Source organism: Lissotriton helveticus, chromosome 2_1 (genome assembly GCF_964261635.1).
Source record: "Lissotriton helveticus chromosome 2_1, aLisHel1.1, whole genome shotgun sequence".
NCBI lineage: Eukaryota > Metazoa > Chordata > Amphibia > Caudata > Salamandridae > Lissotriton > Lissotriton helveticus.
In genome coordinates this window covers 356,702,092-356,719,373 of record NC_136059.1, presented here as the reverse complement: position 1 = coordinate 356,719,373, position 17,282 = coordinate 356,702,092, and the positions used below count along the sequence as shown (strand labels likewise).

The following is a 17,282-nucleotide window of genomic DNA, read 5'->3' as shown; positions in this document are numbered from 1 at the left end:
TTCCCTCTCACTACCAAGTTATGCTTGCCAGCTCTCTCCATACGGGGGCTTAATTTGATCCTCTGTTTGCCGGTTTTTTCATGACCAAAACATATTAAAACATCAAAAAAAATGTGGCGAATATATATGGTATGCTATTGGGCATTTAATTTGTGCAGCGCCTCACTCTCTCCATACAGAGGTTTAATAGCTGCATTCCTTGTTGGTCTTTTCACTTCGCTTTTGGCTATCTGCTAATGGAATTTATGACCTTTCCAGGCGCTGCCGCCCTAGGTTAAACTAGTATCCTGTTAATAATTGATTTCCACCCAGCTTTTTAAAAGGAGTCCCCAAAGAACCTTTTTGGTCACTGTTTTTGTCCAACTTTATTAAATATTCATACACGGCAGAGCCATGTGCCATGTTTTACAACAGCAGTAAAGATAATGTTGTCCTGAGCACAAACATCAACTCGAAGAATGCCTGAAACTTCCCTCTCGCAGTTAATCAACAGAAGGTACTCGCGGTATGCTATAGGGCAGTTGTGCAACACGCTGCGCTCTCCATACACGGGCTTAATTTCACCCGGTGTTTCACGGTACGCTTATGACCAAAACATATTTAAACAAAAAAAATTGGCTAATATGTATGATATGCTATAGGGAATTTATGCAGCACTCCACTCTCTCCATACAGGGGCTTAATAGCTGCATTCCTCATGTGATGTTAAGCACTGGATTCTTTCTGCGCATTGTTTTGCCTGATTTTAAGAGATGACGCGTTATATTGGCCAGAGTGATGTAGTAAGCGCTATATAAAATGCAACGTCATGGTGTTATGTAACATTATGTAACGCAGTCATCACTGTCACATTCATTTCGGGCTTCTTGGTGCGCAGTGTTTCTGGTGCAAATAGTTTTTTTATAATTGTTTTCATTTAAATGTTAGAAAGCTATGCACAGGTTTCAACCCTATGGCTTATAGGGGGTGCTGGAGACTCCCGGGAGACTCAGTGCTGTGGATGAGTCGCACAGTCAGTCCTCAGCTAGTCTTTTTGTTGCAAGAGACAGTACTGGTGCCTTCCTTTAGGGTGCAACAATAAGACGGGAAGCATATCTACTCTCTTCTGCAAGGAGAGAACTACTTCAGTAGAAGGGAAGTTATGGTACATCTCAGAAAACCTACAGAGGATGCAATAAGCCGGAGAGTAGACCAGACCTACAATACTCAGTGAAAGAGTAACTGCACTCCTCAGCAGGCCTACAATACGCTCAGTGGGAAGTACCTGCACTTCACAGCAAACCTGCAATTCTCTCAGTGGGTTGGTAACTGCAATTCTAATCAGACTTGCAATGTTTGCAGTGGGAGGGTACTGGCACTTCTCAGCAGCCCTACCATGCTTTCTGTTGGAGTGTAACTGCACTTCTCAGGAGACCTGCAATGCTTTCAGCATAAGAGCACTTCTCAGCAGACCTTCGGTGCTTTCAGTGGGAGGACGCCTTCATTTCTCGGAAAAGAAACTCATTTCACCAGGGAGCACTGATTGGCATAGGCAGTAGGTCTGGAACTCTGGATTTTATGTGCTACCGCAAATACAGGCATGCACCACTGTGCCCCAGGGGCGTAACACAGGCCCCCGCATCCCCCGTGGTGCGCGAGGGTGAGAGTGGGCCTGAACTGAAAGGGCCCCCTCAACACAGTACTAAGGCCTTAGAGCTCCGGGTTAAGTCCGGAGTGGGGGCCCCTCTGTGTACCTTGCAGGTGGGCCACCTCCGCTTTTGTTACACCACTGCTGTGCCCAGATGACTCTTGTTGTGTCTCTAAGTAACCTGTCTCTTCCTGTGCCTCCCTTCTGTGCCTTTTTAAAAACGAGCATTTGCAATTCAATAGTTCCACATTTGGGAGAGTTTAAGCTATTGGCATTGTACATGACATGCCTTTTATTTATGTTTTAAAAACCGACACGTAAAGACAAGGCATTGCCATTTACAATGCCAATAGCTCAAACTTTCACAACTGCAAGACCTATTGCATTGCAAATGCTTGTTACTTTAGTGAAGGCAGCCAATCATATACTTGTCATTGGCAATTACAGCGAAATACTGTGCCCCGAGATATCGCTAAGTTTTACAACCCTAAACCTTTCAAAACACTTATCCTACTCGCCTCTACTATAAAAAAAGATAATCTACACACCATAAAGTATATGCCTGTCAAATGTCATTCAAATCAGACTTCCTGTTTTCGCGCTATGGCAGAGTACAAACTCTATGAAAAATAGATTGGTGTATGTAAGGAAATGCCTCCATTTGTATGGCCACCCTCAAATGTTTCGACTGATCTGAACGGTTTTTTGACTCAGAGTACACTGAGGATTTCCAACTACACCTCCGTGCCTGTGCCCTTAGCCTTTTAAACTGATATGTTGAACTGGCTTTTACCTACTTGGCTGACATAACTTACAAGTCCCTAGTAAATGGTAACCTGGGCATGTAAGTTAGCGTCCCCTCCCCAGGGATTGTAGCATGGGCTGGGCTACCATGGGTGGGTCACAAGTAAAACGAGACTCCCAGCCCACCAGTTGCAGGCTGGAAGAGCAGTTTTAACTGTGCCCACCTTTGCCATTTAAAGTAATGGTCAGACCACAACCCTCTTCCACCCCCCTGTGTATATGTAAGACACCACTGTGGCAGGCCTATTGAATTCTAAGGCAGGGTGCAACATATCTCACAGGCAGAACAACATTTTTTACATGTTCCGATAGTAAAAATGCAGCACTATCATTTTTATTGTCAAAAAACGTGGCTGCTTAATTAACGAGTGCCAAGTTACATGCTGATCCCTTAGCCGTGGTAACTCTGGAATGGTGGAACCAAAGTGGGTCATCCAAGGTATCAAACAACTAGTTACATTGAGCCAGACTTGATTCTCAGGCCGAAATTATTGCACCAAGTTGCAGTGTGCAGCTTTAGTAAAGTTGCCCCTTTATTGTCTTTACTCGCCTTTGCCCATACTGGTTGCACACAGGGTTCTCTTTCTGAGACAACTTTCCTGCCCTCCTGAGGAGACGTGCAAACGACTCACAGGAACGGATACAATAAGGGCCTCCTCTTGAAGGAGGAGGCCTCTCCCTCCTGTAGAAAGCCACACAGGCATAGGCTCAAGAGGCAAGCTTTAAAGAAGAAGCAGCCTTTGATTGGGAAAATGGGCAACACTTGGGAGAGGAGCTGCTCCATTATTCAGGCCCCTAGACTGGCCCTAGGGACAGGAGAAAGGAAACCAGTTGCAAAACTATTTTTCCGGGAGGCACATAACCCCTTTGTAGCTTTACCGCTGGGTTGGGCTAGGGAGCCCTACACGCCAGGAGAGGGGTCTTGCCATATTGGAAGTGGGCAGAAGGGTGCATCTTGGGATGCCCAGATGCCACACTTCACAGGAAGTTGTCATAAGATGGTCGGGAAACTGGTCCCCCATTGGCTACAGATCGCATCCTGTCCGAGAGCATTCTCTGAGCATACGTAAGGCACCCCTGGCCCCCAATCTCAGCATAGGAACACACCAGCAGAGAAGCCAACTTGGGCCTGGTAATAGCATTGGAGGGCAGCTGGGACGCCCCCAGGGTGGTCGTGAGAGTGGCGGAGAACATTTTTAAATTCATGTTTGAAAACTATCACTTAAAAAAAATACTTCTGAATGTACTATTATCTGATTTACTAAGGTGAAACGGTTTGCAGGTTTATGAAATACACTTTTTGATTTTGAAGAGAGTATCTTATTTTTACACATTTGCGTTCCTTAAAAATGAAGGCGTTCCTTCAGTTGAGGGAAGCAGTACACACTAGCAATTTTTTTTCTTTTACTGCAATTAATCTTTAAATTAATGTTTGCTGTTTATTTAACATTCTTTTCAAATGGTAGGGCTGAGTCCAGTAAACAGCAATCCAGAGCTTTTGTTGCCCAGGGGGCCACATGTAAATATCAGGAAGACTGCATGCAGCTCCCGGGGCGTACTTTGAGTATCACTGCTCTAGTGCAGAGAACCAGCTTGTCAGGGTAGATGTTCAGGTACGGAGGGCTATATAACAAAGCATAAAGCTCATTGACCATCTGGGCAGGTGTTATTGCCACTAGGAAAGCTGTCTTGATGGTAAGGAGCCTGAGAGGACAGTTGTGCAGAGGCTCACAGGGAGCGCACATTAGAAATGTAATGACTAGATTGAGGTTCCACTGAGGAAGGGCGAAGGTGGAAACGTGTGGCATACTTTCAAGAACCTATTAACAACAAGGGATTTGAACAAAGATGGCTGATCTGGCTGATGGCCCTTTAAGGTGCCCAAAGCAGTGCCCTAACAGGCAAGAGAAAGGATAAAAAGAAGTACCAGAGAGAGGGAAGCAGCAAGAGGGTCAACCTATTTCTTTGCACACAATGCCACAAACTTGCCCAAGGCAGGAGTATACAGTCTTGGCAGAGGGACGCCTGGTTGCCAAGATAACATTGCAGACTTTGGGCAGAAGGCTGAAAAGTGGTCAACGCTCAATCTCCACCCATGAAGGCGAAGCATTGATGGGTGGAGAAAGCTCCCCTGCTGCAGCAACAGAAGATCCTCTCGAAGGGGCAGCCTGATCGGAAGACCAATGCCATGCTTACCAGCTTAAGATAGTAAACTATCTAAGCCAGAGCCACAAAATTTATGTGGCCCGGTTATTTCTGATAATCTTGAGATCTCTGGTCAGGAGTGGTATTGGTAGAAAGGCATACAGGTACCCTGAGCTGCATTCGAGATGAACAAAATATATCAGAGCGAGAACCGCCTTGAAAACCACAGCATGCAAAACCGCTGACATTGGGCGTTCTTGGTGGTGGCAAATAGATTTAACAAAGGCTCTCCCCATTGCTGAAAGACTTTGCACCACCTCCAGATGGAGCTGCCACTTGTGATCCCTTAGACATCTACGTCTAAGTTTGCCAGCCCTGGTGTTCAGAGAACCGGCTAGGTGTTGAACCACTAGGGATATGACCTGATGTTCTAGCCATGTCCAGAGATGAAGACCTCTTCATCTTCTTCCTGTGGGACCTACTAGTAGACTACTCTGAGTGCGACAAAGATCTTGGTTTCTGCGACAGATCCCGGCACCTCTTTCTCGAACAGGATCGAAACAGTCACAGCATCGCGTGACAAGGAGTTTGAGGGAGTGCTCCCTCAAGGCCTTGGGCTGCATGGCGCGGCAGTTGACGCAGGTCTTTTGTGTTGTGGTCATGCTTGAGGCAAAAGTGGCAAACAAGATGTGGGTCCATCACGATAATGGTCGATGACAGACACTGCAAAGCTAGAAGTTGGGTTTTCTAGCTGACATACCTGCCACACCAGGACAAAACTTTAAAAAAAAAATTTCAACAAAAGTGGAAAAAGTCAGTCAAAAAATAACTGGGGGTAGCTTTTTCTCTGGATCTGCACGGAATGACGCAGAAAGAACAGAACTAATGTTAGCATGCTGGTGTGGCACCTCTATAGGCACCGCACACGTCACTTCTGGCTCGGTTGATTCCACGTGGAGTCGATACTGCCACCTACTGATGAAAAGGGGTAGTGCTCACAAAAAATTCCAGAACCAATCAGACGCCTGGGGATAATTCCAAGGCAAGGAATCTGAGGCTTGAAGACTACCAAATAGAACGTCCTGGGTGAATGGATTCCTCTTCAACATTAGCTGCCAGTCAGGCCTGTAATGGAAGAAGTAGCCTTTGTACACGTGGGACATAGAGGCATTTGTGATGGTTGCTTAAAAGCATCCTGGAGACAAATACTCAATGGTTGGGACAGAAGCACATGCAATAGCTAGAGCCTAATCCTGTCAGCCCATGTTTGATTTGTACCCAGCCATTTCCAACACAAAGTATACATTTGTCCTAATTTAAAAAGGAAAAATACAGGGCACTAGAACAACAATGTGAAACAGTTTTAGTATTTGAGAGAAAAACACAGTAAAAGGATTGTTGGCTTTTATAGTTGTAAGGCAAAAAAAATCTTATTGGGTTAATTTACTAAAATAAGATAGGTGGGGACAAACCCTCCATAACCAAAGACCAAAGAACCATTACAGCTGAAAGAATTCTGGCTCAATCTAGATGATTTTGGTTTTGGCTATGCAGAGTGTTAATCCCAGGATAATGTGACTGGCAGGAGAAGAGAAACGTCAGACAGGTTGATACACAAATGCACGCCACCTGGACCATGGCTAGTGGTACCTAAAGTAAAGTCTATTGATAACAGTTTTGTTTTCGGTTTTCTGAAGAGGTGAAAGTACTGGATGAAAAATTTGCTGCAAACTACCCAATGATGCCTAAGATTAGATAAAGGAATTAGTTTGTTTTGTAAATTTAGCAGATGTATTACTATGATGGTAAGTTACCTGCTGATGATGCGCCAGTGTGATACACAGCTTTTCTGAACAGGGTCCAATATTGTGTTTCTCCCAGCATAGGTAGTACATTGATATAAATAATTATTTACATGGGGTTTGGCTGGTACAAGTGCAGAGATTCCAACATGAGTTTCTTGTATAAATTATATTTGGACCTTCATCCCCTGAAGCACAAGTTACTACTTGTGTATCAATATATCTGTAAGAGACATTAGTTAGTAATAGATTCTTTGGGGGGGGGGGGTCGTTTTGATATGCTGTTAATTTTTATTCGAAATGTTTCACTAAGCAGCCAGTCCATGTAATTGAGGATCTAGAAGTCTCCCTTTTAGATCCTCTCCGGAGAAGTTCAGGACATACAGCCACAGTCTGGGCTGTAGAATTTAATATTAAGAAGTGTCACCACAGCAGTAAACCAGAAGCACAAGTTACTACTTGTGTAAAAATATATCTGTAAGAGACATTAGTTAGTGATAGATTCCTTACCTTAGAATATCCCCAGGCGTCAGACTGGATCCGGAAAGTTTTGCTAGCAGTACCCCTGGGCGTCAGTAGGTGGCGTCAGGCAGCTCCGCGTCAGTCGCTGGCGTCGTCTGTGCCGAGATGACGTCACAGAGATCACTTAGGCGCCACCCATGCGCGCTTACGTCATTACGTTAGTTCTGTACACAATTTTCTGAGCCAGGAACGCAGAGCCATGCAAGAAACTGACCACTGGTGCCATGAAAAGGAAAGCCGTCTTGAGAGTGAAGACGCAAACGACAGTTATGAAGGGGCGCACATCAGATATGTCAAGACAAGGTTTAAGTCCCATTGAGGCATGATGAATGGCACGGGAGGAAATGTGTGCGTAATGCCTTTCAAAAAAATGGTCAACAACCGGGGACTTAAAAAGAGAAGGCGGTTCAGGAAGCCGTAGTAAGGCGGAGATGGCCGAAAGAGAACCTTTGATAGTGCCCAGAGCAGAGCCCTGCTGGGCCAAAGAACGAAGGAACAGAAGGACTTTAGAAAGAGGGGCAGAAAGGGGATCCACAGACTTTGCTGTGCACCATGCCAGAAACTTGTTCCACCTGCAGGCGTATACCGTTTTCGTGGAGGGACGCCTGGCTGCCACAATGACATCACAGACTTCGGGAGGAAGATCGAAAGCCGTCCACTGTCACCGCTCAATCTCCACACATGGAGGCTGGGCAGGTTCGGGTGGAGGACCGTCCCCTGCTGCTGTGATTGAAGATCCTCCCGAAAAGGCAGTTGGATCGGAGGATCGATCGCCATGCTGAGTAGCTTGGGATACCAGTATCTTCGCGCCCAATCCGGAGCCACAAGAATGAATTGGTCCCGGTCTCACCGACTATTCTTCAGCACTCTGGGCAGAAGTGGTATAGGCGGAAAGGCGTACAATAGACCCCATTTGTGATCCATCAAGCACCGGCAACTGCGTTTATCCACCCTGGCGTTCCTGCCAGGTATTGAACCACCAAGGTAATGCCTTGATGTTCCAGCCATGTCCAGAGGTGCAGAGCCTCCTGACATAGGGTCCACGACCCCACCCCGCCCTGTTTGTATCAATACCACACGGCGGTGGTGTTACCCGTGAACACCTGCACCACACTACCCCGGACAGAGGGAAGGAGTGCCTTCAGTGCAAGTCGGATTGCCCAAAGCTCCAAAAGGTTGATATGGAGTCGGGACTCCGCCGGAGACCAAAGGCCTCTGATCTCCGCCTATCCCAAGTGGCCTCCCCATCCCAGGAGGGACACATCCGTCACCACCGTGTGCTCCGGTTTGGGAAGGGAGAGGAATCTGCCATTGACCCAATCGCGATTCGTGAGCCACCACTGCAATTGTCTGGCAGTGCCCTCCGAGATCTGGAGATGATTGGACAGGTTGCCCTGATGCTGCGCTCACTGGAAAACACACAAGATGATGGACGGAATGTTGCACAATGGCAAAACATTCACCCCCAGTCACAGATCTGGGTTTAATCCATCGTTATTCTGCTCAACAAGCCACCCCAGTTCAGACATAGCCCACTGGAACTTCAGGGCCCGCATATGCCATCTGGCATGTTACACTAGCAGGATGCAGAAGGCCATCAGGCTCAGGAACCGGAGGGTCATCCTGACTGAAACCCGGGATAGAGGCTAAACGATCGGACTCATAGCCTGAATATCCCAGACTCACTGCTCGGGAGGATAAACCCGAAACCACGTCGAATCCAGAACCGTTCCGATGAAGGGGAGCTTCTGAGAGGGACTCAAGTGCGACTTCGGCACATTGATAGAGAACCCCAGCAAATGCAGGAGGTTGGCCATAGTCTGGAGGTGGGTGACAACTGTCTTGGGGGAGCCCGCCTTTAACAACCAGTCGTCGAGGTAGGGGAAGATTGACACCCCTGACCTGCGCAGATGAGCTGCGACCACCGCCATCACTTTTGTGAACACCCGAGGGGCGCTGGTAACGCCGAAGGGGAGCACTGCAAACTGTAAATTCTCCTGGCCTACTGTGAACCGTAGGTAACGCCGGTAGGCCAGCAGGACGGGGATGTGAAAATAGGCGTCCTGCAAGTCCAATGCTACCCATCCAGTCTCCAGGCTCGAGGGCAGCCAATACCTGAGCCAGAGTCAACATCTTGAACTTCTCCTTCTGGAGCAAGCGATTGACGTTCCTGAGGTCCAAGATGGGGCGCAAGCTCCCCTTGTCCTTCATGGGGATCACAAAGTAGTGGGAATAAGAACCACGCCCTACTTCTGGCCCAGGAGCGCGCTTGATGGCCCCCTTGAATGACCAGGCTCTCAGGTGTAGGATAAGTAGTAAGAAAGGCAGGATAACCTGGCACCAGGCGATGACGCCTGGAGACGTTCTTGTCCACAGGCGCCCATGTGGCCGGCCGCGACCAAGTGCCCAACAAGACATCAGTGGGGGCGTCATTGAATGGTAGCAGTGGCTCCGATGAAGTGGACGCCGACTGGAGCACTTCAGTGAGAAAATTAGTTTTCAGGGCCAGCATAGGGAGATCAAGGATAAGGACCTTCAGATGCCCGACGGAGCACCACCGTATACGAGGCACCTTCCTCCATAGTGGACGGGGGAGAGGTAAACCCCGGGTCAGAGGAGACGCACAAGTTACTACTTGTGTAACGATATATCTGTAAGAGACATTAGTTAGTATTAGATTCCTTACCTTAGAATATCCCTAGGCGTCAGACTGGATCCGGAAATTTTTGCGTAGCAGTACCCTTGCGCGTCGGTAGGCGTCGTCTGCGGCTCCGCGTCCGTCGTCGTGGGCGCCGTGATGACGTCGTCGGAGTACTTAGACGCCGCCTCCGCGTGCTGACGTCAGTTCTTAGACACAGCTTTTCCGCGCCAGAAACGCAGAGCCATGTTAAAAACCAACACTGGTGCCATTGAAACTAGGGCCCTGAAAGGGGACAACCCTAACCCTAGATATTGGTTCGCAGAACGGGGAGGATGGGTGGGTCGGTAAGGAATCTAATACTAACTAATGTCTCTTACAGATATATCGTTACACAAGTAGTAACTTGTGCATCTGAAAGAGACACGTTAGTATTAGATTCCTTACCTTAGAATAGATACCTCAGCAATACCAACCCCGGTGGTGGGTCTGCGAACCAATAATCACACCAGAAAGTCCTGGAGGACGGAACGGCCAAAGAAGCCATCCCTCCGGACTTGACTGTCCAGGCAGTAGTGTCTCGCAAACGTGTGCAGCGATGCCCACGTAGCTGCCTGACAGATGTCTTGCAAGGGCACACCCCTGCCCAGGGCAGTGGTGGTCGCCGTCGCTCGGGTAGAATGAGCCCGCAGTCCAACCGGGGGCTCCTTCCTAGCCAAGGAGTAGCATGCCTGGATACACAGGATGATCCACCGGGAGATGGTTCTCTTGTGCACCGCTTTCCCCTTCTTAGCGCCCACGTAACCAACAAAGAGTTGGTCATCCACCCGGAACTGGCGTTTGCGATCCAAATAAAATTAGAGCGCACGTTTTGGGTCCAGACGGTGGAGCCGCTCTTCCTCTTTAGAGGGATGCGGTGGCGGGAAGAAGGTAGGCAAGGTGATGGACTGCCCGATGTGGAAGGCCGTGACAACCTTGGGCAGGAAAGAAGGTTTGGTACGAAGCACCACTTTGTCCGGATGGACAGAAAGGAAAGGTGGAGTACAAGAAAGAGCCTGGAGCTCACTCACTCTCCTGGCAGAGGTGATGGCAACCAGGAAAGCAGTCTTCAAAGTCAGAAGGCGAAGAGGACCGTTGTGAAGTGGCTCAAAGGGAGCGCACATCAGAAATGTAAGAACCAGGTTCAAGTCCCACTGAGGCATCACAAACGGAACAGGAGGAAACGTGTGAGTGATGCCCTTAAGAAATCTGTTAACAATAGGGGACTTGAACAAAGAAGGCTGATCAGGTAGCCTGAGAAAGGCTGAAAGGGCAGAAAGGTAGCCCTTGATAGTGCCCAGAGCAGAGCCCTGCTGGGCAAGAGAAAGAAGGAAGAGAAGAACCTCAGAAAGAGGGGCAGAAAGTGGATCCACAGCCTTTGCTGTGCACCATGCCTCAAATCTGTTCCACCTGCAGGCGTATACCGACTTTGTGGAGGGACGCCTGGCTGCCAGAATGATGTTACAGACTTCAGGAGGCAAGTCAAATGGCCTCAACTGTCGCCGCTCAATCTCCAAGCATGGAGGTGGAGACTGGACAGGTTCGGGTGGAGGACCGTTCCCTGCTGCTGCGACAGAAGGTCCTCCTGAAGAGGCAGACGAACCGGGGGATCGACTGACATACTGAGTAGCTCTGGATACCAGTACCTTCTTGCCCAGTCCGGAGCCACAAGGATGACTTGGGCCCGGTCGCGCTTGATCTTCTTCAGCACTCTGGGCAGAAGTGGTATAGGCGGAAAGGCGTACAACAGACCGCAACTCCACTCGCGACGAAAAGCATCTCCGAGCGAGTGCCACCTTGGAAATTCCAACGTGCAGAACTGATGACATTGCGCGTTCTCTTCGGTGGCGAATAGATCTAACCAAGGCTCTCCCCATTGCTGAAAGAGGCCTTGCGCCACGTCCGAGTTCAGACGCCATTCGTGATCCATCATGCACCGACGGCTGAGCTCGTCCGCCCTGGCGTTCAGAGAACCTGCCAGGTGTTGAGCCACCAGGGTCACGCCCTGGCGTTCCAGCCATTGCCAAAGGCGAAGAGCCTCTTGACAAAGGATCCACGACCCCACCCCGCCTTGTTTGTTGCAGTACCACATGGCGGTGGTGCTGTCCGTGAACACCTGCACTACACTCCCCCGGACAGAGGGGAGGAATGCCTTCAGTGCTAGACGAATCGCCCATAGCTCCAACAGGTTGATGTGGAGCCGGGCCTCCGCCGGAGACCAGAGGCCTCTGATCTCCGCCTCTCCCATGTGGCCTCCCCAGCCCTGGAGGGACGCGTCCGTCACAACTACGTTCTCCGGTTGGGGAAGGGAGAGGGATCTGCCGCTGACCCAATCGCGGTCCGTAAGCCACCACTGCAGCTGTCTCGCAGTGCCCTCCGAGATCAGGACGCGGTCGGAGAGGTTGCCCTGATGCTGGGCCCACTGAAACTTCAGGTCCCACTGCAGAGCCCGCATCCGCCACCTGGCGTGATGCACCAGCAGGATGCAGGAGGCCATCAGCCCCAGAAGCCGCAGCGTCAACCTGACCGAAACCCGGGATAACGGCTGAAAGATGGGAATCAGAGCCTGAATATCCCGGACCCGCTGTTCGGGTGGATAAACCCGAAACTGCGCCGAGTCCAGAACCGCTCCGATGAAGAGGAGCTTCTGAGAGGGACACAGGTGTGACTTCGGCACATTGATGGAGAACCCCAGCTGGTGCAGGAGGTCTGCCGTCGTCTGGAGGTGGCAGACAACTGTCTGGGGCGAGCCCGCCTTCAACAACCAGTCGTCGAGGTAGGGGAAAACTGAAACCCCTAACCTGCGCAGATGAGCTGCGACCACCGCCATCACCTTCGTGAACACCCGTGGGGCGCTTGTAAGGCCGAAGGGGAGCACGGTAAACCGAAAGTGCTCGTGGCCCACCATGAACCGCAGGTAGCGCCGGTGGGCAGGCAGGACGGGGATATGAAAATAGGCGTCCTGCAAGTCCAACGCTACCATCCAGTCTCCTGGGTCCAGGGCAGCCAGGACCTGAGCCAGAGTCAGCATCTTGAACTTCTCCTTCCGGAGGAAGCCGTTGACGTTCCGTAGGTCCAAGATAGGGCGTAGGCCCCCTTTGCCCTTCTTGGGTACCAGAAAGTAGTGGCAGTAGCAACCACACCCTACTTCTGGCCCAGGAACGCGCTTGATGGCCCCCTTGGCCAAGAGGGCCGTAACTTCCTCCTGCAGAAGTCGCAAGTGATCCCCCGATACACGGTGGTTCTGCGGTGGCATGGCTGGAGGAGTCGCCTCGAAGGGGAGGGAGTAGCCCCTTCGGACGATTTGCAGCACCCACCTGTCCGACGTGACAGTGCGCCAGTGAAGGTGGTGATGGCGAACCCTGCCTCCCACTGGCGTCACATGGGCCTGAAAGCACGAACTAGGAGGGTTTAGAGGCGGAGACATGCGGGGGAAGGTGTGGACTGACCTCGCCGCTGCCCCCGACCACCTGGACGGCGGTTCCCACGGCCGCCACCGCGTTGGGTATTGCCCTGCGGTGCGTGGCTGGTGGCACGTGTGGGCGCACCCCTTCCGTGGCCACGAAAGGAGTGATAGGCAGCCGATTGCTGGCGCTGGCCCGAGAGGCCTAAGGACTTGGCCGTAGCCCTGGAGTCCTTAAAACGCTCAAGCGCATGGTCTGCCTTGTCGCCAAAGAGGCGACGGCCATCGAACGGCATGTCCATAAGTGTGCTCTGGACATCTGCGGACCTCAGCCAGGCGTGGCGTCTGACCGCCACCGTCGTTGCCATCGCTCTACCCAGCGAGTCAGTGGTATCCAGCCCACACCGGATGGAATATTTGGCTGCATCCCGGCCCTCCACAAGGGCTTGGCCGAGTTTGGCCCGTACCTCCAACGGACACTCTGGCAGCACTTCCGCGACCTTATCCCACACAGAGTGGGTGTAACGTCCCAAGAGGCAGGCAGTGTTAGAAGACTGCAGGCCGAGGCTAATAGATGAGAAGATCTTCTTCCCATACTGGTCATCCCTCTTAGATTCCCGGTCCGGGGGTGCGGACGGGAATGCTGTCTGGGAATTGGAGGCCTGGATGACCAGGCTCTCGGGGGTAGGGTAGGAAACATGGGTCGCCCGGGGCTGGGCGGTGGCGTCTGGCCACGTTCCTATCTACGGGTGAACCCGTAGCGGGCTTGGACCAAGTGCCCAGCAGAACGTCGGTCAAGGCCTCATTAAAAGGCAGCAGAGGCTCGGCCGAGCTTGACTGCGGTTTAAGGACCTCAGTGAGGAGGTTAGTCCTCACGGCCGCAACGGGGAGCTCAAGGCCCAAGGCCTTGAAGTTGCCCCCTCCTCCGATGCCACGGAAGGAGGGGAGACAAAACCAGTGTCTGGAGAGGTGTCCAGGCCACTGGCCTCCCCAAGGTCTCCTGTCCAGTCCTCATGAGACTGACACTCCCTGGTCAGAGGGTCCTCAGACCCCTCCCAGTACTCTTCATCACCCATCTCCTGAAATTCAGGGTTCTCAACCAATGGGGCCTGCTCGTAGAGAGAGAACTCTCCAACCGGCGTCTGGAGCGGCGCCCATCGGGGCCGTCCCGACGCCGGAACAGGAACGAAGGTGGAACCGGGGACGGCGCCGCCCGAGGCGACACCTGAGGGTCCGATGCCGGGGAGGTCGTCAGATCCACCGGCGACGAACCAGATCCCGAAGGAGGACCAGCAGCATCCTGCGGCGCCGAGCCCGAAGGCGCCGGCGGCGTCGGAACGACTGGACCCCTCGGCGCCAGGCCCGAAGGCACCGGCGGTGTCGGGATAACGGGGACCTGCGGCGCCGGGCCCGAAGGCGTCGGGGCCAAAGCACCCGACGGCGTCGGGGCCGGAGCCGCCGACCTGCTAGGGCCCCCAGACGGGTCCGCTGGGCCCGAAGGCGCCGCGGAGCCCGTCGGAGGAGAGAGTTTACTCATGGCCACGAGGAAGCGCTCGACCTCCTCCGGCGTCGCGTTCAGCCCAGGGACCGGAGGGTGTGGAGCTGCACGCGGCGCCCGCGACTCCGACGGAGCCGCGTGGGCGGTGTCACCCGAACCCCCGGCCGCATCGCGCGAGCGTCGGGGGGGGAGTCCGAGGAGCGATGACGCCGCTTGGACTTCTTGTGCCTCTTACCTGACGACGACTTCGACCCGGAGGAGTGCGGCCTACTCTCGGAGCTATGATGGCTCCGAGCCCGCGACCTCCCATGGGATCGGGACCTCTCACGGCGCGGGGCCGACTGCCGGAGTTCGAGGCGCCTACGGGACCGCTCCCGCCTGGCTTTCGAAGAGAGGGCCCGGCAGTCGGAGCAGGCCTTGTCGTCGTGGTCGACGCCCAAATACGACAAACAGACGCGGTGAGGATCCGTGACCGACATCAGCCGGTCGCAATCGTCACAAGGTTTGAAGCCGGGCATCCCTAAAGGCACCGTGTCGGAGTCGAGAGACTCGAAATAGGATCAAAAAGGATCAAAAAGGTTAGTCAAAAAAGACTAGGGTTACTGCTTTTTCCAGATCTGCGCTTGCTGGCGCGGAAAAAAGAAGAACTGACGTCAGCACGCGGAGGCGGCGTCTAAGTACTCAGACGACGTCATCACGGCGCCCACGACACCGACGACAGACGCGGAGCCGCAGACGACGCCTACCGACGCGCAAGGGTACTGCTACGCAAAAATTTCCGGATCCAGTCTGACGCCTGGGGATATTCTAAGGTAAGGAATCTAATACTAACATGTCTCTTTCAGATATTGAGACCGCCGGCCTCCTCCAAGTCGTCCGCCCAATCTTGCTCGGAGTCGCACTGACAAGCAAGAGGGTCCTCGGACTCCTACCAGTCGTCCTCAGCCTCCGCCGTGTGCGGTGCAGACCACAGCGGCGGGGCAGGGACTGGGGGAGGAACACATGGCGTCGGAAAAGGCATCGGGAACGGCGCCGGCCGGGGCTGAACTGGCGCCATGCCCCAATTCGGATCCCAGGCTGGGACAAAACCGTCCGGAAACCGGGGCAGAGGTGGAATCTGGGGCCAGAGCCGGCAGCATAGGACATCTTGGTGCCGGGGCCGGAGCCGCCGGCGCAAGATCCTGCGGCGCTGGAGCCGCCAGAGCCTGCAGCGGCACCAGAACCGCCGGCGGGGTCAACGGCCCGGCAGGATCCTGACATGGGACAGCGGGGCCCAGAGGCGCACCGGCAGGAGCCCGAGGCCTCAACAGCCGGTCCATGGTAGCACGAAACTCTTGCACCTGTGTGGGAGTCGCCAACGGACCCGGGTAAGGCGGGTAGGCTGCGGGACTCACAGGCTCCGAAGAAGCCACAGGGCGGAACCCCTGCCCCCCTCGTCCGCATCCAAGGACCGACGGGGGGATGTCAGAGAGCGACAAAGCTTCTTCGACTTCTTTTTGTGTCGTTTCTAACCCGAATCCGAGGTTGAAGACTTAGAGCCCGAGTACCGGTGATGGTGGCCCCGCGAGCGATCCAAGTGCGGCCCCTGGACCGCGAGCGGCGCTGGGACGAGTGCCAAACTTCAAGCAACTTCCGGCGCCGCTCCCTCAAGGCCTTCAGGCCATGGCCCGACAGTCCAGACAGGACCGGGAGTCGTGGTCGTGCTCCAGGCAGTAGAGACAGACGTTGGGGGGTCCGCCACCAACATATTGCTACGGCAGGTCCCACAGGACTTAAAACCAGGCATCCCTATGCACCAGAGAAGACCAACAAGAGACAAAAAGTCCCCCTCCCCCCCCCAAAAAAAAAGTGACTAGGGTACGCGCTCTAACCAGATCTGCACTTACTGGCTCGGAAAAAGAAAGAACTGACGTCAGCGTGCATGGGTGGCGCCTAAGTAATCTCCATGATGTCATCTCGGCGCATACGACGCCAGGGAAGGACGTGGAGCCGCACAACGCCACCTACTGATGCGCAGAGGTACTGCTAGCAATACTTTCCGGATCCAGTAGGACGCCTGGGAATATTTTAAGGTAAGGAATCTATCACTAACGTGTCTCTTTCAGATCTTGAAGTTTCTGAAGTGACATCGCTGCCCCCGAAGTGTCTACCATTATAGCATAACATTTGTGAAGTGCATATTAGCCCTTTTAGGAACCTTGGTTCAAAAGACAGATGTTTATTGTTACCCAGCTGAACGCAGCTCACTCTAGACTTTGAAAGATGAAAGGCTGACTGAACCTTAGATAGAAGACATCTACCTTGGTCTCTCCTGGAAGTAAAGCATAAGGCTATGCCTTCTCCTTGGGGCTTTCTGAGGAGGGGGAATAGAATTTCTTTTTGGGCTGGATTTTCTTGGGGGGCAGCTGTTGTAATGTGTTCTTTTCTGGCAAAGCCTCTCAACGAGACTGGATACAAAGGGCATTTTTACACAGGATGTGCAGATGAAAAAGATAAAAGCTCAGTCTAGATGCCCATCAATTATGTACTTTTCAAAGTAAAATGGAACAGTGTTCTGGCTGGTAATAGTTAACACCTCAACACGAATGCTTTCCATAAACAAAGATGATGTAACTATAGAGGCGTCAGGTTCTTCACTGTTAATAGGCAATTCAGGAGGATCATGATCAATTTATTTTGCATCTTTTACTTGATTTCTCCTGCAGAGGGTCAAAAGTGGCCTCCAAGTTCTGAAGTGGATGTAGCAGCTCCTGCAGGCTTTTCATTTAGAGTGTGCACTACGTCTCAGGCAAGATTAAGTGTTT

General features: G+C 52.3%; 1 protein-coding gene across 14 annotated transcripts in view; it reads right to left on the bottom strand.

Annotated features, from left to right (window-relative positions):
* Positions 1-17,282, bottom strand: part of NIPBL (NIPBL cohesin loading factor) — a 1,942,504-nt gene that overhangs the window by 18,748 nt on the left and 1,906,474 nt on the right. The gene's annotated exons all lie outside the window — the stretch shown is intronic.